Source organism: Peromyscus leucopus, chromosome 2 (assembly GCF_004664715.2).
Source record: "Peromyscus leucopus breed LL Stock chromosome 2, UCI_PerLeu_2.1, whole genome shotgun sequence".
NCBI classification, from domain to species: Eukaryota; Metazoa; Chordata; class Mammalia; order Rodentia; family Cricetidae; genus Peromyscus; species Peromyscus leucopus.
The window spans coordinates 70,255,589-70,279,035 of record NC_051064.1 but is presented as its reverse complement, the minus strand read 5'-3'; the positions used below and the strand labels follow the sequence as shown (position 1 = coordinate 70,279,035).

Genomic DNA, 23,447 nt, shown 5'->3' with positions numbered 1-23,447 from the left:
CAGGCTGTAAGTTTAAGTCTTTTATTTATTTTAAGTTGATATGTATAAATGAAATGAGATAATTCTGATTCGTTTCTTGTGCATATGGATATCCAGTTTATCTACCAGTTTATTAAAAAGGTGATCTTTTGCTGGGCGGTGGTGGCGCACGCCTTTAATCCCAGCACTCGGGAGGCAGAGGCAGGCGGATCTCTGTGAGTTTGAGGCCAGCCTGGTCTACCAAGTGAGTTCCAGGAAAGGCGCAAAGCTACACAGAGAAACCCTGTCTTGAAAAACCAAAAAAAAAAAGGTGATCTTTTGTTTTTATATATCTATGGCATCAACATGAATGATTGTTGACTGTGCAACTGTGTTGCAAACTCTGTGTTCATTATTCCAATGGGTCCTATGTTGGTTTGAATGGTAATTTCCCCTGGAAGCATCTGTATTTGAATACTTATCTCCTATTGGTGGTGCTGATTGGGAGATTTAGGAGATGTGGATTTTTTTGGGGGGAATTGTGCCACCAGGGGTAGGTTTTGAGGGTTTAAAGACATGAGTCAATTCTAGTCTACTCTCTCTTCTTCATATAATCTGATTTAATTTTATATATGATATGATATAAATGTCTAATTTTATTCTCTGGCCAAACAATGTGTAGTTCTCCCAATTATCATATTGAAATGATCATGTTTTTTCTATTGTACTTTTGTCAACTTTCTACAAAAGCTATGAAACAAGATTACAAGGGTTTTCTTCTGCTCCTCCAGTCTTTCCCATGGTTTCATGTGTCAATTTTTATATAAATACCATGTCATTTTAATGATTATAGCTTTGTAACAATGTATGAATTTGGGTGCTAGAGTACACATAGCTGTGATCACTTTGCTAAAGATTGCGTTATTTTGTGTTTTGTCCATGTTTCCTGTTTGTGTTCTTATTTTAATGTGAGAGGAATTCTACTGCAGCCCAGGTGGTCTTCATACCCATCACCTTAATGACTAAGCCCAAAATGCTTGAATTACATGCAAGCACTGACATGTCTAGTACTAGTCAACATTTTGGAGTTCCTTAACAAATGTTCTGAAAACTGCACTTCTGAGCTAATACCTAGACACTTTTAAATTAGTATATCAGGTACTAGAGACATGGGCCTGAGTTTGGTTCTTAGCCCAGAAGTTTTGAAGCACAAAACTGCTTGTAATTCTGGGCCAAGGGGATCTAATACCATCTTCTTTATTCCTTGGGTAGTTGCACTCATGTGTACATACCTACACATGGACATATACACTTGCAATATTACAATAATTAATCTCTCTTATCTTACTTCTCTGAGAAGAATATAAATACTCAGAGAGAAGGGAATTCAGTGATAGAGGTTATCAGACAGCGGAACAGAAAATTTGGCCAAGGCAATAAAGATGTTTAGACCTGCTTATCAGCATAGTACATCTGATAAGTGCTACTGAGGGAGAAATTTTAAATGTATGTATCATATATATATATATATTACATTACATTAACTCATCAAATATATGTACACACATGTATATATATATATATATATAAGTTAAGTGTTTAAGTTACCTGATTAATTATGAAGCATAGCATCTGTTGTGTTTTACCTTATAAATAAGTTAAATTATAATTTACTAATTTGTAATTAGAACAAAACTGAAAACTTAACCCATAGGATATGTATGATGTAACCACACATTTTTATATGTGTGTTCATGTGAAATCAAATACATTAGTTCTTTCTTTGACATTTTTGTAACTTTTATAGATGTTTGTTAAAAAGTCATCACTCACACATCCCCTATGGCAGAGCCCTAAATTTGAAATACATATTTATATGCATTATATTTATTATTTTTATATATGATATGATATGATATGATATGATATGATATAAATGTCTAATTTTATTCTTGCCAATATCATGATTGTGTGGCATATATATTAAATTTATAAAAAAGAATTAATTTGGAATAAAGTGTGTCTTTTTTAAAATGTTTTGAACATATAATCTTAGAAGTATATTTTTTCAAAATTAAAATTTTTATATTACATTAACATTAGTCAACTTTAATGTGATTAAGGAACATTAGAAAATAAGATGAAGCTTAGAAAAGGAGACACATGGTTATGACAGCAGGGACAAACAGTTCTAATTTAGAAAGGAAGGTGCAGTTAAAAGCTTAACTTGTATATTGGATTGTAGCCTAGCCTTTAAGGGCCCAGCAAGCTCTTTTCTGAAGGGAAAAAGGAGGAGTGGATCTGCAGGAGAGGGGAGTTGGGGGTGGGTAGAACTGGGAAAAGCAGAAGGAGGGGAAACTGTGGTCAGGAGGTAATACATGAGAGAAGAATAATTTTTTTAAAAAAAATAGCTTAATTTTTTCTTTTATTAACACTGAAACTGAACTCATCCCTAACCATAAACATTAATCATGTCCCAATAATGCTCTATTGTTCAAAGAATGTGAAAAGGAAAGAAGATGCTAAAATGAAAGACATATCACCAGCTCTGCAAACAAGAAGCAAAAACAACAATCAAAATTTAAAAAGGTCATTTTAGAAGTACAACAGAACCCTGGCAATACAGACACTGTAGAGTTCAGTTCAAAATCTATGGTATGTACTGAATTTAAACTTTGAATTATGATACTGATGTGAAACTTCTAGCTTAGATTATTGTTGATATCTTTCCTTATTTTTGTTCACTAATATGCAAATCTCACTAAAATATCCTTTTAGTCTTTGTAAAATGTATATTTATTGTTGAGGAGGGTCAAAAGGTCTTTAAGCGACTATCAGCTCAGTTGTGTTGAATTGAAATTGTGGCTTAGTATTAATGCAATGGAAAAGAATTTAGTATGATGAACTTCTTTTCATGGGAATCTTGTTAGAGTTTTGTATTATGGTTGCAATTAATTCATAGGACTATTGAGAGTGAGAAATAGTCAAAGCCCTCTCCCATAAATATCTGCTTTGTATACTAGTAGAACTAGAAATAGTAGAGATATTCCTGTATCTAAATTTTTCTTCCTAGCTTTCAGAATTTATCTCCCATTTATGAGAGGAGACTGGGTTGTCCAATTTTAGGCATTTTGAATGATTAATATAATTATATTTCATAAAAAAGAATAAATGCATGAGCTATCTCTTCCACCCAAGCACTCATTAAAGATTATTTGTTCATTTCACTGGGAAATACATTACACAAAGAAAGAAGAGAAATTGCTTATATAATTATCCTATTTTTTAATATTTCTTATTGCTCATATTTTATGCTATGTAGTACTTATTAAGTTACAAAAGGATTATAGTTGATATTAAAATATTTCTATATGATAAATTTTTGATCTAAATATGTATCATGAAGCTTATATCATTCCCTAAGAAAAATTACAAAAAAAAAAAAATCACCTTTAAAAGTAGGAAAATAGTCAAATTAAAAAATTTGACCCTAACACTGATTCTTTTGCTGGCTTTTGGGACCCCGTTTGTCATAGTGGGTTGCATTGACCTTCCTCAATATGAGAGAAAGTGCCTAGTCTTTCTGCAACCTGATATATCATGTTTGATTGACATCCATAGGAGGTCTACCCTTTTCTGATTAGAACTGGAGGATGAGTGGGTTGTGGGGAAGGGAGGAAGTGGGAAAGAGGGACTTGGAGGAAAAAAGAGAGGGGAAACTGTGGTTGAGATGTAAAAAAAATAACAATACTAATAAAATATTTTTTTTTTTTTTGGTTTTTCGAGACAGGGTTTCTCTGTAGTTTTGTGCCTTTCCTGGGACTCACTTGGTAGTCCAGGCTGGCCTCAAACTCACAGAGATCTGCCTGGCTCTGCCTCCTGAGTGCTGGGATTAAAGGCTTTTTTAAAAGTAGTAAAATTAAATTTTTATGTATTTAAATATATAATTATTAATATATTTAAATATATAAGATATATGCTATTAGTATTTATTTAATTTTGTTTCCAAGTGAAACTAGTAATAACCAAAAAATAGAAACACTGAAAAGACACAGAAAATGTAATAAGTAATATTTAAAATGTCAATTCAATGAATGATGAGGAGACATATCAATATATCACTGCTCATGAGGATCACTGACAACTGTCAAGCAATGAGTACTAAGCATACTATATAGGACCAACTCCCCCAAAGCATCCTTTGCCTGAGACACTGCTGCGTTCCTGATACTTTAGAGCAGTGACATCACCAGATTCTGTAATTGTTGAACTTGAAGTGCCAGTGTGTTGTCTGTCTCTATCTTTATGTAATAATTGAACCTAGTCACATGCATTCAAGTATGATAATGAAATTTAGCTTATCTTAAAACAGAACATTAAAATCATTACAAGTTAAAATTGAGTTTGGGGCCTCCAACAATTGTCCAACTCCAGATGAAAACAGAAATATTTTCCATTCATAATTTTACTTTCAAGTATATTTTAATTGGCATGATTTTCTTCTTAAATAACTGGCTTTTATTCATTTTGCTTACCTTATCCGTGTGAAGATTATGCATTTGAAGATATTAAAAAGAACTTCAGAACTTTAGGGTGTTATATCACAATAAAATACAAATGAATTTCTTCAATAAAAACCAACATTTACAATTAAGAAAAATGTATAAATATTAACAGGTTAAAATGTTTAATGATAGTAAGTGAAATCACAATCTGGAAAATATATATCTGATCTACAAATAATGCTTAGATTTTTATATTTCTAATATTTTATAATTCTAAATAAAATATAATTTAAAGTTGAATTTAATTCATGATTTAAAAAAGTATTTACTAAGTAGCTGCAAACATGAGTTATCTTTTTATTTCTTAAGAAGTAATGAAAACTACAATTTATGTAGTTTTATTTATTTGAAATATATTTGTCATTAAAACTAATTGTCCATACAGTATTTGAAAAATTGAGTGTGTTTCTATGAAACAGAGAGTTTTTGTTCTCTTTAAAATAGATGATGTTAAATTTTCTGGTGTTTTCTATGAATAAAGAGAATTGGATGTATTTTTATATTAATTCCTGAGTCTGAGAGTAGAACTGACATTAATAGAGACTTTTCTTAAGAGCAAGGATGCACATACCAAGTAAGTAATCTCTTCCTTGAAATTAAGACACGACTATATGTTTATGGTTATTAAAGTCCATGTGGTCCAATGGAATGAGACTGGTTTTACAATCTATTTAATTTTTCTGGAAACCTTGCTGGGTACTAGTGCTGTGTATGGAAAGCTGATAAGCTTTCATGACTAATAATCTTTAATATTAAGTAAAATTACACTGGGCATTTGTTCCTTCTCCCAATATTTAGGACACAGAACTCTCAGGTTGAGAGTAATATAGAAAAATCCCATTAGCACACTGTTTGCTTATAAAATTATTCCTGGTGACTTGATGTAAACAAATATTAAAACATAATGGGAGACATACCACACCAATATCTTATTTAGCATAAATATTATATATTCTACTAAACAATAAATAAACTACATAATAATATTCATCATTCACTAAACAATTCTATAAGAACAGATTGTAAAAAAAGTAGATGACTGTTCATTGGTCTCAATATTCTAAAACAAATTTAAATGATTATTTTCATTTAGAAACTGATACCATTGAAATAAAAAGTACATCACTAACAATATTCTTCAGCTTACCAGGAAAATAATCTGATTATAGTATCCCATGTGATTGATATTACCAGAGGTTACTAACTATTGAGCGCAAGCTTGACAAATAAAAGAAGAGAAATCTGTCATCTCACATGTGCAACATAAAGGTGCCTCTCTCGGGGAGCTGGGGGCATTAACTATAAGTAAAAATGCTAAAACTTGGTTAATTCTTTGTTCTACTGAATGAATATATAACTGCTAAGAAAGTATGTACCAGACTTTTTTTTTTTTTTTTTTTTTTTTTTTTTTTTTGGTCCACCAGCCCACAAATCATGAGACAGAGACTGATTAATAATGAAAACTTGGCCTATAGCTTGGGCTTGTCCCAGTGGCTCTTATAACTTAAATCAACCAATTTCTATTCATCTGTGTGCTGCCGTGTGACACATGGCTTTTACCTCTCCTCCAGCATGTCTTGATCCCTTTAAATCTGGCTGGTGATACTGCCTTTCTTCTTCTCAGAGCTCTCTCTATCCTAAAATCCTGCTTAAAATGCCTGCCTAGCTATGACCATTTAGCTTTAATTAAACCGATCATAGTGACACATCTTCACACAGGGTAAAGGAATATTCCACAACAAAAATACAAGCCATTTTTCTGCAACATATAAAATCTACTAGTGAAAACTGATCTTACACAGACATTAATAATTTCCCAACAAGGCATTGAAAAAAATCTTTATCTACAAAATAATTGCATTAAAAACCAACAGAATGCACAAGTTAGTATTATTCTAATTATTTGGAAATTAGTAAAAATTTGTATGTGACACAAAAGATAAAGATATTTTAAGTGAAAATAAAAAGACAAATAGTAAACTTATAGAACTAAATTAGAGTAGGAAATATAATTATGCACACATTTTTGAAGATGAAGACATGAGGGCCTAATAATTTTTTTAAAGTTCAATTTTCTAAGCAGAGAGATGTAAATTAAAAATCTGATATCAATTCAGAAACATCAGGGTGATAATTTAAAGGTCTGACATCAGTAAGATGGTAACAGAAGAAGAACGTTGCTGGGTAGTAAGTAATTTGGTGCAATCCTGCTGTAGTACTATTTGCAAGGTACATATCAACAATCACTAGTATACCAGTGTTAGTTAAGTATGTTAGAGATGATATTTGATAGAATCATCATGAAATATATCATAGAATACTCATACTAAACTGCTGGAATAATAGAATAGAGGAAGATCCCAATGGCCTTTAAAACAACAATAAAAAATAAAACATTAATTAAATGAAATATAATAAAAATTGAATATGGGTGAACAGTACAAACAAGAAGGCAAGATAATTCACAGACAGAGAATATGTTGACACCATATGGTAAGTTTTAAAAGATTAAGACTGTATACTTTGAAATTTTAAGATTAAGAGATTCACATAAATATGATTGAATTCTAAAGGAAAAAGGAAACAGGAAAAAATAAAAACAAAATTTAGTTGAGTCTCTTATGGGAGAAAATTCCTATGAGAAAGACAAGGAATTGTCCTCATAAAAGGAGGCCACTTGGGGGTCCATAAGTACAAACAGCTGTGAACATAGAGCTAACTATTTTTTTAATGAAACACTTTCAAGTCACATAATGTGTCAGGTTTTATTGTTGTTGTTGTTGTTGTTGTTGTTATTCCACAGAAGTAAAATTGCAGTATTCAATAAGCATCTTGGGAAGTGTTTTTAAGGGTTAGGTAAAAATGCAATATTATAGTCTTCCAGAAAGAATACACATCTCTATAACAAAAGCACCTCAAAATTTTTTCTTCAAAGGAATAAAAATCTGCTGACATCAAAAGCAACATCTATTGTAATGTTAGAGGGCAATAAGTCAGCACTAACTAAAATCATCTAAACTTGTATTTAAGCACAGCAGCATACTTTTGAAGTGATTTAAAATTATCATGAGATGCAAACCCTGTACTTCTGCACCAACACATACCTTCTAAGAATGAAATCTATTAGGCACATTCTTGAAAGTTGTTTATTAATCTATAAAATAATGAAATATAAGAAAATAATTACTTGGAAAATCACTAAAAGATACAGTTAATTCTAATAGTCATTCATTAAAAATCAAAATTCATCCAACCACAAGCAGTTGTCTGGTTGATGTAACCTCCTGCACTTGTAACACAGACCAATCTTGGTTGAGTCTCCTTCTAAAAGTTCTTTAATTTTCTCTCTCACCACACAGTGAAGCAAAATCCCACATGATCTGGACATTAGCCACAAAATAACGTGTGTAGGCTCATTGGTTTTCAGTCTTAAACACCTTGCGTTTCTTGCTTGATTAGGAGCAGTTTACTTCTCATTAACAGCAAGGTGGGGATAAAAGCTTCTCAGTTGCTGTTGTTTACATAAAATATGTCATAGAATAGTCTCTGAGTTCTAATCAGAAGAAATCATCTAATACAATTTTAAGGCTGAAAAGAGTGTATCTAGATGTTTGACCTTTTGGCTAAGACTGTCCCTTTAGAGACACTGAAATCTCCAAATTGGTTGTACTTTGTCTACACTGTCAAGTAATTTTGCTTTCCTTTCTCTCATCTTGGATATTTATACATAGTTCAAGGAGCAGGATTTAATTTAGGCTTGCTATCATCTTTCATGTAGCTTCCAGAGAGTGAATTAAAAATTTGTGAATTCTAGGCTGGAGAGATAATCAGCATTTAAGAGCATTTACTATCTTACAAAGGACTTGATTTACTCCTAAAAAACCAGTTTCATGAGATATGACACCATCTTCCGGTTTCTGAGGACATTCACACACTTGTGCACATACCTGCACCTACAGACTTGTACATACATGTACTTAAAAATAAAATATATCTTCAGTGAAAACAAGCTTTTTGAATTAAAAAAAATCAGGGAAAAAGTATGTGGCTCCAGTTTAGTCCATAATAAGAAAAGTAATAGTTCCTTAACTAAGCAGATGCACACATGAGAATTGTGTGTGTGCATTGTAAATCTACTATGCTAAAATAGTTCATCTCCTACAGCCTAGGATGAATTTAGCTACAGCCTATATAGTGGTTCCAGATAAGGTTTCCATTTTGTAGAAGTAGCCTTAATTCCGATCAGAAAATGGTTGGTTACTCTGTAGTATCTCTGTTCTTTTGTCTGCAAAGACTGATTTCTGGACTTAACAGCAAAGTTGCTCATATAAAGACACGATTATTTTGACAGCATGCCCAAGAACTGTGCAAGATCAAACTAAACAACATCCCATCATAGAAGGGAGAGGTAGTGATTATTTCTCACCCCTAGGTAGTCAATGGCATTTAAAAGTTGCTAGGAGAGGGAGAGGGAAAATTCTTTAAAAGCATAGTCCCTGATAATAGAACATGCTTCAGTAGATGGCAAATACAAAGGAGTATATAGACAGCAGTATTTTAACTGATGGGTTTAAAAAACTTCAGCTTGAACTGTTTAGGGGCCCCCAGGCAGTGGAAATGTGACTCATCCCTAGTTCATGACCTGGCTTTTTGGAGCCTAGCGCCTATGGTGGGACACTTTGTGCAGCTTTGGTGCCGGGGGAGCGGGGGGGAGGGGCGGGGGGGGGGCTTTGATCTGCCTCAACTGAGTGTACCAGGTTCTGCTGACTCCTCATGGGAGACCTTGCTGTGGAGGAGGTGGGAATGAGGGTGTGGTTTTGGGGAGAGGTCTGGAGGGTGGGAGGAGGGAGGACAGGGAAATCTGTGGTTGGTATGTAAAATGAACAGAAAATGTCTTAAGAAAGAAAGAGAAAAAAATCAAAACAAACAAACAAACAAAACACTTAGGACAAAAAATTGGTTGGATATGGAATAGAAGTGAATCTGGAGCCGGGCGGTGGTGGCGCACGCCTTTAATCCCAGCACTCGGGAGGCAGAGCCAGGCAGATCTCTATGAGTTCGAGGCCAGCCTGGGCTACCAAGTGAGCTCCAGGAAAGGCGCAAAGCTACGCAGAAAAACCCTGTCTCAAAAAACCAAAAAAAAAAAAAAAAAAAAAAAAAGTGAATCTGGAAGGAGTTAAGGGATAAGAATGAATATGACCAAAGTATAAAAATTGGAACACAATAAAAATATGTATTAAACTTTAATAAATAAAATAAAATACAAAAAGAAGAAAAAATCCTAAAATACTATTAATCTAAATAAATTAAAACCTCAAACCATCAACCCAGAAATGTTAACAAAATGTGTACAATACTTCCAGTATTTGGTACCTAGATACAGAGGAGAATATGAGGAACATGCCACTTATTCATGGTGAAAATGACTTCTCATTTTCTCTTTAGTTTAGACTTACTATGTACAAAGCAGGACAAAGTAATGTTAAGATATTTTAAGAATTAAAAAAAAAATCTTTTAAGAAGAACAACCCATAATACCCTCAAGCAAAAATGGTCCTTTAAAAAAAATAAATGTAGGTGTGTAAATTACTTCCATAAGTCACACCAAGAGGATTAGATTAAAAGAGACTTTATTTCTCTAGAAAGTAAGTAATTATTGTGAGTTCAACGTCCTTTATAAAAACAAAAAATTCTCAGATCAAGCATAACACATACTAAGTGTGATGGTTGAGAGTAGATCAGACCCTGTAGTTAAGTGTGCAAAGTCTCCTTGTAAGTATTACAGTTTGATGAATGGAAATCTAGCTTATTCCATCCATTTGCCTGCAAATTTCGTGATATCATTTTTTTTACTGCTGCGTAGTAGTAAATGTACCACATTTGTGTAAATGTAACACATTTTCTTTATTCATTCTTCAGTGGAGGGGCATCTAGGTTGTTTCCAGGTTCTGGCTATTATGAATAATGCTGCCATACCTTGATGCATGGGGGAGGAGATTGGTCCTGCTGCAACTTGATATGCCATGCTTCGTGGATTCTAAAGGGAGACCTTAAACAGCATCTGAATGGAGAGAGGAGGAATGGGGGAATGAATGGGGGGAAGGAGGGAACAAAAGGAGAGGAGGGGGGGGAAACTGTGGTTAGTATGCAAAATGAAATAAAGAAAAATGTTGTGAATGATAAAAACAAAGAAAATCTAGTTTATTTCCCAATATTATTTTTCTTCTCGTTTCTTTAATGAAATCATAGCTGTCTTACAGTTATGATTTTAACATATAAATAAATGCCTGGAAAAAATTTGTTTTTGACATCATGTTTAACCGAAGTCAGTTTATTAAGATCCTAAATGAGAAAGCATAGAGCATTCAGTAATAGAAGGTGTGGAGACCTGGGGAGTGCTTCCTGTGGTGCAGAGTCAAACGATAGAATAGAATAAAAGTTCCAATCTTCAATATCAGCTTCTGTGCCTGTGTATGTTGAAAAATACCGTGGATGTAGCAGTTTGAGGGCCTGTCATTTTTCCTAGAGATGCCTTGGGATTTAGCCATGTAGAAGGAGCTAGTGATTACAGTGGCCTTGGGATTTAGCCATGTAGAAGGAGCTAGTGATTACAGTGATGGTAATATAGGGGTACAGTGGTACCCCTATATACCCTGAATGGGTATAAAGGGGTGCTGTGAGTATTAAGGTTAATGTGAAAATAGAATGTCTTTGCTGCCTTTTGCAATGATTTTATTCCCTACCCACTCCCCACAAAAAAAGGAGGAGACTTGTTATTACTAATTTATATTGATTACATTTTCCCACTTTTCAGACATATAATTATGCAATGCTAGTCATGAGCCTATAAAGTAAAGGTTTATTTATTTATTCATACAATGTATCAACTTTAAATAATTAAGAAAATTTTCCTCAATGTTTCCTGGATATGACATCACCTTTACTACTCATTCATCTGCAGAATAGGCTCTACTAGGGTCAGAACCTCACACTGCTGATAACCCATTTGGTCTCCCACTGATTCCAGTTTTGAAGAAGTGGCAGAGTTCCCCTTGTATCCAAAACATGTGTGCTACAAGGCTTTAGATATGCACTGAGGACGCTTCTCCAATTGTATTTTCTTTATCCTGGTCTACTCCTTCCACACTGACGCTTATTTAAAATAGTTTTCTTTTTGACTAGATGCTCCAAAAAATCATTTCTTCTAATAATACTGCCAGAAAAGTAAAGGAACCTGAAGGAAAGGGAAGCAGAAGATACTATTAGCACTAATTTCTACTGTGATATATGAAGCCCGTAATTCTCCCAATTCACCTGGTAAAATTGCCTTCATATTTTATTCTTCCATAAGTTTGGAAGCTGGCAGAAGAGAAAAAAATCATTTCATTGTAATTCGAATGTGTGTCTCATATTTTACCTTATTTCCCAGAGAGTAAAGGCAGCCACTCATTTTTTGGTAAATACTGTTTTATTTCCAATATTCGGTGTGAATCATTTATAGAATTTCAGTGGAACAAAATAGATATCATTTGTACAAATTTTGCAATAACTTAATGAACTTAAAATTCTTTTAAATTTTACATTTGTAAATTTTTGATCAGTGAAAACATTTTTTGTTGTATTGTTGAAATTTAGTCATACCTTTGCCATATGAAATTTGGTAATACTAACATAAATTCTAAATATCTTAGATTATTAAAAGAAAGCTTTGAGCAATCTCTCAGAATGTTAGCAAGCAAACATAGCTGGACATCACAAAATTCTGGAACCAGAAAATCAAATATCAGGAACTCAGAACACGGAGTCACCTGAAGCTACACAAACCTTTACTTTCATGCTCTCTGAACACAGACTTCTTAAACTTGCTTCTTTGAAGTTGTTGATGGGTTTAATGTAGTTCTGTGGGAATGTGAAATGACGTGCCTTCCCCAATTGTGTTCTGAAATGGCTTCCCTAGCAAAGCACTCATGACTGTCCTTCTTGAGACAATTCTAAATTTGGAGAGGTAAAATGTAGTTTCTCAGAGTAAACAGACCGTGTGTGTGTGTGTGTGTGTGTGTGGTGTGTGTGTGTGTGTGTGTGTGTGTGTGTGTGAGAGAGAGAGAGAGAGAGAGAGAGAGAGAGAGAGAGATCTCAAAGTTCAAGGTACTATGGTTCTTCCTGCTCTTTCAGTGGTTAATAACAATGCAATCTCTGTTAAGATTGATGACACATTGGCAAAAATATAGTACAGCAATGAATTGGAAATGATGGGCAGAAAAATATGTAATTAATTTCAGTTCGATATTTTATGCTTGAAATAGAGCCACTAATTTATGTCACCTTGTATTTTTAGGTTTTATAATTTATGTTTAATACTAAATATACTATGGATTCATTTCACTGGAAGACATTTGATAAAAATAAAAAATTTAACATGGAACCTTTAGAAGTTGCATGTTAAAATAAATAAATAGCATGAATAATAAAAGTCAATGACAATAACTGTGGTGGTATTGTGTTCCCCAAAATATTGTATACCCTAATAAACTCATCTGGGATCAGAGAACAGAAAAGCCACTCGATATGTAGGATAGGCAATGGTAGCACACGCCTTTAATCCTAGCATTCCAGAGGCAGAAATCCATCTGTTCAAGGATACAGCCAAGCATGGTGACTCACGCCTTTAATCCCAGAAAGCGAGCCTTTAATTCCAGGGAGTGATGGTAGAAAGCATAAAGATATATAAGGCATGAGAACCAGAAACTAGAAGCATTTGGCTGGTTAAGCATTTGGCTGGTTAAGCTTTTAGGTTTTGAGCAGCACAGTTCAGCTGAGAGCCATTTGGATATGAGGACGCAGAGGCTTCCAGTCTGAGGAAATAGGATCAGCTCAGAAACCGCCAAGGTGAGGAAGTCATGGCTTGTTCTGCTTCTCTGATTTTCCAGCGTTCATCCCAATAACTGGCCTCAGGTTTGATTTTATTAATATCTTTTAAAATTGATGCTACAAATAACAAACACTACTTATTGCAAAACTAGCTTCTATTCTGAATATATTGTTTCAGTTTTGTAATTGATCACTGGATAAATTATAGTATTATTAATATTAATTATAACAATTTAATTTTATATATGATGACACTAAAACCTCATCTAAAGTTTGCTGTTTGAGCAGTTTATACTTGTTTCTCTTGGAAAAATAGATGATACTGCAATGTGTGTGCTTATATGTATGTGGAGTTTGTGTTTATATGCAGAATTAAATCCTGGAATTTTTATCCCTGTATGTTCTATTTTACAATATAATTATAAACTATTTCAGTTAGTAATGAAACACAATTCAAAAACCCATTTAATCCATTAAATATTGAAATATTGAGAATATTTAGACAAGCTACCAATAGAGATAATAACTTAGACATAGTTGGTTTGTGAACTAACAAGCACCTGGAAAAACTAAAATCATAGATAATCACTACCACACACACAAAAAAAAGAAATTTGAAAAGAAATCCATTCTCCAACATAATGTTTTATGTAATATTCTTCAATGAAGGCATTTTTTCTAAATCTACGCTTTTAGTTTAAGGCTAGCGGCATTGAATGCTGTCTTCTGCAGGGATCTGGACAGAAGCAGAGGGACATAGAAGCATTCACAAAGTTCAAGTGCAATTTAAAGCCAGCATAAGTTAACTCAGACTTCTGGAGTGATTGAACCAACCTATATAATTTAGAAATCAGCAAACCTGAAAAACTAGAAGCTAGTGCTCATTTGTCGTCTCACTATGCAGAGCATAATGTTACATTCCTAAGCAATTGCTATCATGGATGCTCCAATTTGTGAATGTTGTTCATAGAGGCATCAATAACAGAATAGTTCTCAGTGAATTACAAACTAATCAAAAAGTAGGATACCATTCAATATGACAGTGTGGCTATGAGACTGTCTGTTTCCAATCAGTAGTGTTTTCTACCTCTTCACAGAATGATCTCCTTGGTGTCTATATATTTAGATTTTCAGTTAACACCAACACTACCAGCTTATACATATATAGAACTAATTGGTTAGGTTTTCTATACATTTTGTTTTGCACTGTGAGGACAGCATATTTCATTCAGCATTCATCTGTTTGTGCAAGTGTTTCTCATTTGATTTGATTTAACATTGTTTGAGTTTAGATGTATTTTTTTTTCAAATAAAAGGGTACACAAAGTAGTTATACATCAAATACATTTAACTCCTAAGATAGAAGGTTAATGGCTAAGCAGTTTATCACTGAGCTTTGCTGTTTCAGGCTAGGGGAGTTGAGCTGTTTCAGAGGAAGTGACAGTCATTCTGTAATGGTACTTCAAACCAGATGAAGGGTGGAGAGTGGCAAAAGTTGAGTCCAAGAGGAGCTGACCAACTTTGGAAAATGAGGCAGAGAATGATGGCTAAGAAGACCAAGACCATTAGTGTTGCAGCAAGAGGACTCAATTTCACAAGAGACAGGAAGAATCTAAAGCCATTACTCTGAGTTTATGCAGTTAAGTTTTACAGGGTTTATGAGCTACAAACAAACAAACAAAAATGTTTGCCTCCAGAGAGTTATAAACCTAACATGCATAAACATCCCCAAATTATGTTCAAGTTTTACATCTGTGTAGTATTTTCATGAAGTGTCAAATCTTTAAATAGTAAGTTGAGGAGGATTACTCAAATGTTTTTCAACATATATCTTTATCAAATTATGGAGTAATAACTCATATAACTTGGAGAATTTCCTTTAAAAATAGGAAGAAATAATTACTGATAATGAGGAAAATGGATACAATCAATGATTCTGTACACATGTCTCAGTATTTTGGATCATATATTTTAAGTCCTTCCTAATAGCTGTTTAAAAGTCACTTATTAGTAAATGTATTGAGTGGAATAATTGTAGTCTTTTGAGTATCAGTAGGTCTCTCTCCAAAGAGACCTAAGACTTCTAAGCAAGCCTAACTTCCATTTACAGCTTCCATAGCTGGAATAATATTTATGCAAATTACACAATTTGGCATAGGTTAACACTGAAAGTTGGTCTAAATTTGCTGTTCAAACAGTTGGTACTTATTTCTTTGGGATAAACAGCTAATACTGCAGTGTGTGTGTGGTGTGTGTTTGCAGTTTGTATGTGTGTGTGTGTGTGTGTCTGTGTGTGTGTCTGTCTGTCTGTGTGTGTGTTTGAGACAGGGTTTCTCTGTGTAGCTTTGGTGCTATCCTGGATCTCGCTCTGTAGACCAGGCTGGCCTCAAACTCACAGAGATTCACCTGGCTCTGCCTCCCAAGTGCTGAGATTAAAGGCGTGCCCCACCCCCATCCAGCCAGTGTATGCAGTTTCAAAACCTGTAATTTCTGTCATGTTTCCCTCTTAATAATTGTTCACAGCTTCTCTTTTAAAAACCCTCAAACATAAATCTTTCTTTTAATCTGGAGTATAACTCAAAATAAAATGAAACTTCTTGTATTTTAGTTTTTTAACATGTAGTGTTAAAAGGTTGTGATGTTCGTTATGGACCAGTGGTTGTCATCCTGTGGATTGTGACCCATTTGGGAGTTGGATGACCTTTTCACAAATCAGATATTCTGCATATCATATATTCACGTTATGATTCATAACTATCAAAATTCCAGTAATGAAGTATCAATAAAATAATTTTATGATCAGGGATTACCACAACATGAAAACTGTACTAAAGGGTCACAGCATTAGGAAGGTTAAGAGCCACTGGTATAGACTATGAAAACTATGCACCAGTTTTTTTCCTCAGGCTAAAAATGTAGCAAATCTTCAGGTGATGAATCACTTCATGAATTAATGTTATGGATCTCAAAATACTAACTTTTTTATGGGTTTTTTTTGTTATTGAGTGTAAAAAAGAAATAATTCCCATCATTACCACATGGTAATTTTATGGTGAATCATAGAAAAACAGTTTCAGAGTTTCTAAAGAAATGATTTGGTTAACAGCTAAGGAAATGATGCAGTTTAGCCTTGGGCTAAATGAACCTAAATTAACAACATGGGAACACTATAAAGTGTTATTGTTGATTAGAGAAGGAAATAGGGTCATGACTATTTATAGAAAGATCCAGGCTCATACAGAACACATTTAAAAGTTAAATGATGTATGTAGGATCACAGAATTATTGAACCAGGTTTAACCTCTAGCATCTCAAGCACATTTCCCTTGAGTTTTCCTGGGGCTCTCAGTAAACATGCTAGATGTTGCAGAGTAATTCAGCTTTCCGAACAGCTCACTTTTGATTTTAAATATTTTTCACTGTTAGAAAATATCTCCCTTACATCTTATTATGGTCTCCCTGGGTCTCCTGAAATTCAAATTTAGTGTTTTGTTTAGCATGACAAATACCAATAGATAGTTACTGCAAATGAATGTGAAGCCAGACAATGGAAATAAGGAGATTAACTCCAGCTAATGTTTCCCAATACAAGGTCAAACCAAGAAATGATAGAGATGTAGAGATGGTTCTGTTTACAGATCTTTATCTATAAATATAGATATCAATGTAATATATTATCAATTTCAGATAGTTGAGTTCCCAGCATGTGCATATTGATATTCATTTCATCTGACACATTTGTCATATTGGGCTTATGCCTGACATTTGATGTTGCTCTTGTATGATTATATTCCAGGACTACCATGAAGATGTGTTCAATATCGCCACTGTGGAGGACTGTAACATCCCATTCTCTTGATTATCTTCATGTACATGAAGTTGCCAGGCAGCTCTAATTTTGAAATGAATGAATTTTAACATCAGATGAGGATATCCATTAAAAACATCTCTCTATGGATAAGTCTGCCTATGTTTCTACATGTTGTAGTTACAATTTAATTTACAACCATGCATATGGTTGTTGTGGGCAGAGGCATTTTCATTCTTTTCTCTGGGTTTCCTTCTTTTTTTCCCTCCTCAACATCATGGTAGAAGAGAGGGACCTGGTCTCCTTTGTCACAAAATCTCCTTTTCACACAGAGTGAGTTCTCGATTGTACAGTTAGGAATTGCAAGAGATACTCAGTTTGCCCTCCACGTTTGCAGATGAACGGGTATCATTATTCCTTAAAAACAATTCCAAATTTACCTCTTTATATTTGTAATGTTGGGTTGACTTGTGTCTGCTTTTACACTTAAGTTAGTATGCTCTAGAATTCCCTTGGTTTGAAATTTTTCAGTACCCAGATCTTATGAAGATAACACACATGTATTGGTCATATATGCTTCTTCTTTGGGAAGCTATATGTTCGGTTCATTACAAATTTATAGATTCTCTCAGTTTACTTTAATGTTATTTGGTCTTTAAAAATATAAATATATTCCAGTACTTCAGACCTTACAAGATACCTAAAATTTGTATTAGTCAATAAAATCAAACTATAATTTATTCTTTAATGGATAATTTTTGAGTTTTGAAATAAATTTAAACCTTTTGTAATCTATTCTAAGTTGCTTTTTGAACTTGGCATAATATTGCTTTTTTCTTGTTTATTCAACAAAATATTTTGCTGAATCAAATATGTTTTCTTTTTTAAAATAGCCACAGATTTATGATTGAAAATTGGAAAATGCATTATTTAATGTATGGATATTGATGAGTTGGGCATATGGTTAGAAATTGAAACCCCTAAAAGAAAGGAAACATGTACAGCCATCATATTCAAGTTCCTGCCTCTTTGTTGATTTTTTTTAAAGTAGATTTTACATGAAGTCTCTCTTCTTCACAAACTTTTTTAGTGCCCATGAGACTCTGCATAACCTCCCTAGAAAGGATGCCTTTTACCTGTGACATAACATTTTCCTGTTCTTTGCTTTTGGTGGCACACCCAAGAATTCATTCCCTGCCTACATGGATGTTAAGAAATCATCTCCTGTATTTCCCTCCAAGAGTTTTATATTTTCAGGTCTAAGTTTTAATACATATTAAGTTGATTTTTGAGTGTGGTATAAGGCAAAGTTCTACCTTTTCTTTTTCGTTTTCTGAAATAAACTTTCAATATTTTTCCCTTGTGTATTTTATCAGCTGTTTGCTTGAACAGAATATCATTGTATTTCATTAAATCTGTCAATCACTTGTATATGCTTCATTGCTCCTATTTCAATAGCTAGTTGCATATTAAATTTCCAGGCCCGCTTATAAATCTGTACCTCAGTGCTCAAGTGGGCTTATTTTAGAGAAATATATAGATCCCCTCATCTTCAAAATAACGAATTGGCAATGTATGAAAAGCATTATTATTCTTCTAATGTATCAGAACCCTGAATCTTAACAAATCTATCTAATTAGGTCTGGAATAATTGCAATGACCAGTTTGGTACATAGTTGTTAAGAATTGCAATGTCCTCTTGTTTGATATTTCCTTTGATGAGTGAATAGTGTCCTTCCCTATCTGTTCTGATTAGTTTTGGTTTGAAGTCTATTTTGTCACATATTAAAATGGCTACATAAACTTGTTTCTTAGGTCTATTTGCTTGACACAACCTTCCCTTTTACACTGATATAATGTCTACCCTTGGTGTTGAGGTGTGTTTCTTAGGTTGCAGAAGGATGGACAGTGTTTTAACATCCATTCTGTTATTCAGTGCCTTTTCATTAGAGAATTGAGACAGTTGATGTTCAGCACTATCAGTAAGTAATGTTGTTTCCTTTTTATTTTATTGTTGTGGTTGTTGTTGTTGTTGTGGGGGTGGTGGTGGTGGTGGTGTGTGTGTGTGTGTGTGTGTTTCACCTCTTCTCATTGCTGGTTTTGAATGATTTATTCCTTATGATTTTCGGGGTTATGGTTATGTGGTTATCCTCTTTAGACTGATTTTTTTCTTCTAGAACCTTCTGTAGGGCTGGATTTATAAATATTGCTTAAATTGTTTTATCATGGAATGTCTATGGTGGTATTGTTTTCCCCAAAATATTGTACACCCTAATAAACTTATCTGGGGTCAGAGACAGAACAGCCACTAGATACAAAGGCTAGAAAATGGTGCACTCACACCTTTAATCCTAGCATTCCAGAGGTAGAAATCCCTCTGGGATCTCTGTGAGTTCAAGGCCACACTGGAAACAGCCAGGCGTGGTGACACATGCCTTTAATCCCAAGAAGTGAGCCTTTAATCCCAGGGAGTGATGGCAAAAACAGAAAGATATATAAGGCGTGAAGACCAGAAACTAGAAGCATTTGGCTGGTTAAGCTTTTAGGCTTTGAACAGCACAGTTCAGCTGAGATTCATTCTGGATGAGGAAACAGGATCAGCTGAGGAAATGGTTAGATAAGGAAGCTGTGGCTTGTTCTGCTTCTCTGATCTTCCAGCATTCACCCCAATAACTGGCCTCAGGTTTGTTTTTATTAATAAGATTCCTGCTAGAAATGTCTTATTTTTCCCATCTATTCTGACTGAAAGTTTTGCTAGTATAGTAGTTTGGGCTGGGATGTGTTCTTTCTGAGTTTGTAGAACTTCTTCCAGGTGTCCCTTCTGGGTTTTAGAGTCTCCACAGTGAAGTCAGCTGTTATTCTAATAGGACTGCCTGTAGATGTTATGTGATCTTTTTCCTCTGCAGCTTTTAATACTCTTTTCTTGTTCTCTGTGTTTAGTATTTTGATTATTATGTGCTAGGGTGGCTTTGCTTTCTGGTCCACTCTATTTGGTGCTCTGCACAAAAGGGTACCAAAGTTCTAAAAAGTAAAACTACTAAAATTTAAATCACATATTGACCCTCATACACTTGTAGTGGGAGACATCAGTACCCAGATCTTAACAATGCATAGGTCATCCAGACGGAAAAATAAATTTGGTAACTAACTGATGGCATTAACTACATGGAATTAAAATATATTTACAGAACATTTCACCCAAACAGAAAAGAATATAACATATTCTCAGCACCCCATGGATCTTTCTCCAAAACTGATCTTGTAATCAGACACAAAGCAATTATCAAAAGTTACACAAAAATTTAAATAACACACTATATCCTATCTGACAAAAGGCTATCTCATTAGATTTTTGTCAAAGGCAGAAAAGGCCTTTGACAATTCCCAACACTCCTTTGTGATAAAAGTCCTGAGAGATTAGGAATACAAGCAAAATACCTCTACATAATAAAGGAAATTCATAGCAAAACTATAGACAATATCAATTTAAATGGAAGAAACTCAAAGATATTCCACTAAAATTATAAAAAGTTAAGGTTGTCCACTCTCTCCATATCTGTTCAATATAGTACCTTAAGTCTTAAGCGAAATGGTAAGACAACCAGAAGAGATTTTAAGAGAACAAATATGAAGGGAAGAAGTCAAAGTATTTTTATTTTCAGATGATATGTTAGCATACATAAGTTACCCAAATACTCCACCAGGACACTCCTGCATATAATAAACACTGTAAGCCAAGCAACAGTATACAAAATTAATTCACAAAATTTGTAGCCTTCCTATATACGAATGACAAATGGACTGATAAAGAAATCAGGGAAACAAAACATTCATAGTAGCATCAAATTAAATAAAAAACAAACAAACAAATGAAAAACATAGGGCCACTAGATCCATGAAAGTAAAAATATTTCAGGGTAAAAACTTTAAGGCACTGAAGAAAGAAAATGATATCAGAAGGAAACATCACCCATGTTCATAGATTTTTCTCAGATCTTGAAAGGACAAATTTCAGCTTCATGTGGAAACAAACAAAACTAGGAAAGCTAAAACAATCCTGAATATTACAAGAACAGCTAAAGATATCACCACCACAGACCTCAAATTTCACTACAGAATTACAGTTAAAAAAAAAGTATATTAGCACAAAAGCAGTGAGTCTAAGGTTTCATATCTAACTTATCTTTTATCACAACTAAGGAAAATTATAACTATCTAGTCTTCAACTACATCAAAGACCTCAGAAGGATATAATATTACCTGAGAAATGGTAGAAGGACACAAGCAACTTTCGGGAGTCTTGCAAGAGCAAACAGAGACAGCTGGCAGCCTGGACAGTCATCCAAAGTTCTTTTGTAAAGTTGGGGCATCTGTCTTCAGCCCACAGACCTAGAGTCTCTCAGTCACTTTTCTCTGTGTCCTGTAGAATGTCTGGCAGTTTCCTCTGTGAAGCAGGCACCTGAAGGACCATTTTGCCAAGCAAAGTTCAGTGGTCACCTTCCTATGGTTCCTGCATGTCCAGTCGATCAAGCAGTCCAGGCAAGAACAGTTTCTTGCCCAAATGGCTCTTTTTGCCAAAGTGAAGATAAACTCCATATGGAGATTCTTCGATACCCATCCTCCTCTCTGAAGTAAAATGGTGCTGCCAGGAGCAGACATGTCTCACTGTCCAGAAAGTCTAAATTTTTAAAACATTTATATGTCATATTCTGTAGGTCTTTGAATTTTTTGAAGATTACCTATCTATCTGAAATATATCTATGTATACCTAGAAAACTGAACTAAAATGCTACAAGTTTGACTATCATAGAAGACTAATTATTACTCTGTATTTCTTAATTATCCATTATAATCTAAATGAGTTACATAAACATAATACCTCAAAAAGAGTAGAAATATCTATACAGTATAACAAAATTAAGTTTAAACTTGTATCAATAAACTAAAATCCATGGCAATGTAAAGCATTTTTAAACAAGTTGCTCTTTAAAAGTAGGTTCAATAATCTGCCCTTTCATCCTATCATTATCTATATCATATCCCCTTTTTTTCTTTAGAAAGAGATTGCATTTATAATCAACCTGTTTTAAATAAAAATGTTGGTTTTTTTCTCTGTCCCACACCAGAGGGCTCTTCTGATATGGTACATAAGAATCTCTTAACCTTTTATTTTAGGAATATGCTGGAGTTTAGAGAAGGAGTGAGCCAATTCCATCTCCAAAGCTTGTTATATTTGGGAATTTGGGCATAGGTTCTCTTACCACTTCCTGCTGGAGGGGGGTGCTGTATCTTATGGAGACACAAAGAAAATTTTAGAATTATGGATTAGTCTGTGAGGGTGTATTGTCTGAGCCAGTTGCCTTCAAACTGTTTTGGATTTTGGATCATTTGGGCCATGGTGTCATCGGAGACCTTTCAGGGGGTCTTGGATGGTCAAACCTGATGTATCTTAATCTGGAGTAAATCCATAGCCTCTTGATTTCTGTGGACCCTCCTTTCCAAGTCAACATATCCTTACATCCAAATTTTGAAGTCAAGGTACCTTTAAAATATACATATTGGCTTAACTCAAGAGCTTACAATCAAATGTCTTTCTGCAGTTAATAATATCAAAAACAGCATAATCCAGATTCTCTGTGTGATATTCATCTTTATGTGTTTTATTTTTATATTAATTTTACTGTCTCTTTAAAGACTTTGTTTTTTAAAACTATGTATTTCTTTATATAACTGTATAGATAACCTTTTTTGTCTCTTTCAAACCTATGTATAATTTACACACATTGTAAACTATTCCATCTGAATCTGTCTTATTGTGAACATATTGCTTTAAACTGCAGCATTCTAAGACTGAAAACTGTGCTGTGGCTGCTGGCTCCACCCACATCACCTTCCCAACATGGCAGTGGTATGTTTACCACCAGCTCTGAGCCATCAACTCTCAGAAACAGTGGTTCTAGGTTCTATGCTTCTATCAAAACAGCCTGAAGCTCAGAAACCTCCTTTTGTTTTTGTTTGTTTGTTTGTTTGTTTGTTTTGTTTTGTTGTGTTTTGTTTTTGTACTAGCAAAGGCTAAATCTACCATGAATAATGTACGGCTTGTAGACGCCTCATTCCAGCCATACTGCACCTCAAGCATGCATGCTAGGAACCCGCCATGGTAGGTCAAACCTGCAGGCTGCCACTAACTTGAGAGATACAACTAGGAAGCTGTTTTTAGCTCCATTTTAGAATCTTTTTTCTCAGGT

At 34.1% G+C, this 23,447-nt stretch overlaps 1 protein-coding gene across 1 annotated transcript in view; it reads left to right on the top strand.

The window, feature by feature from the left end:
- The window catches only part of Cylc2 (cylicin 2), a 30,376-nt gene extending 13,024 nt beyond the window's left edge, over positions 1-17,352 (top strand). Inside the window, 2 exon segments of the mRNA XM_037202652.1 lie at positions 2,459-2,613; positions 17,188-17,352. The gene's annotated coding sequence lies outside the window, so the exon portion shown is untranslated.
- Positions 17,353-23,447: the final 6,095 nt, after the last annotated feature.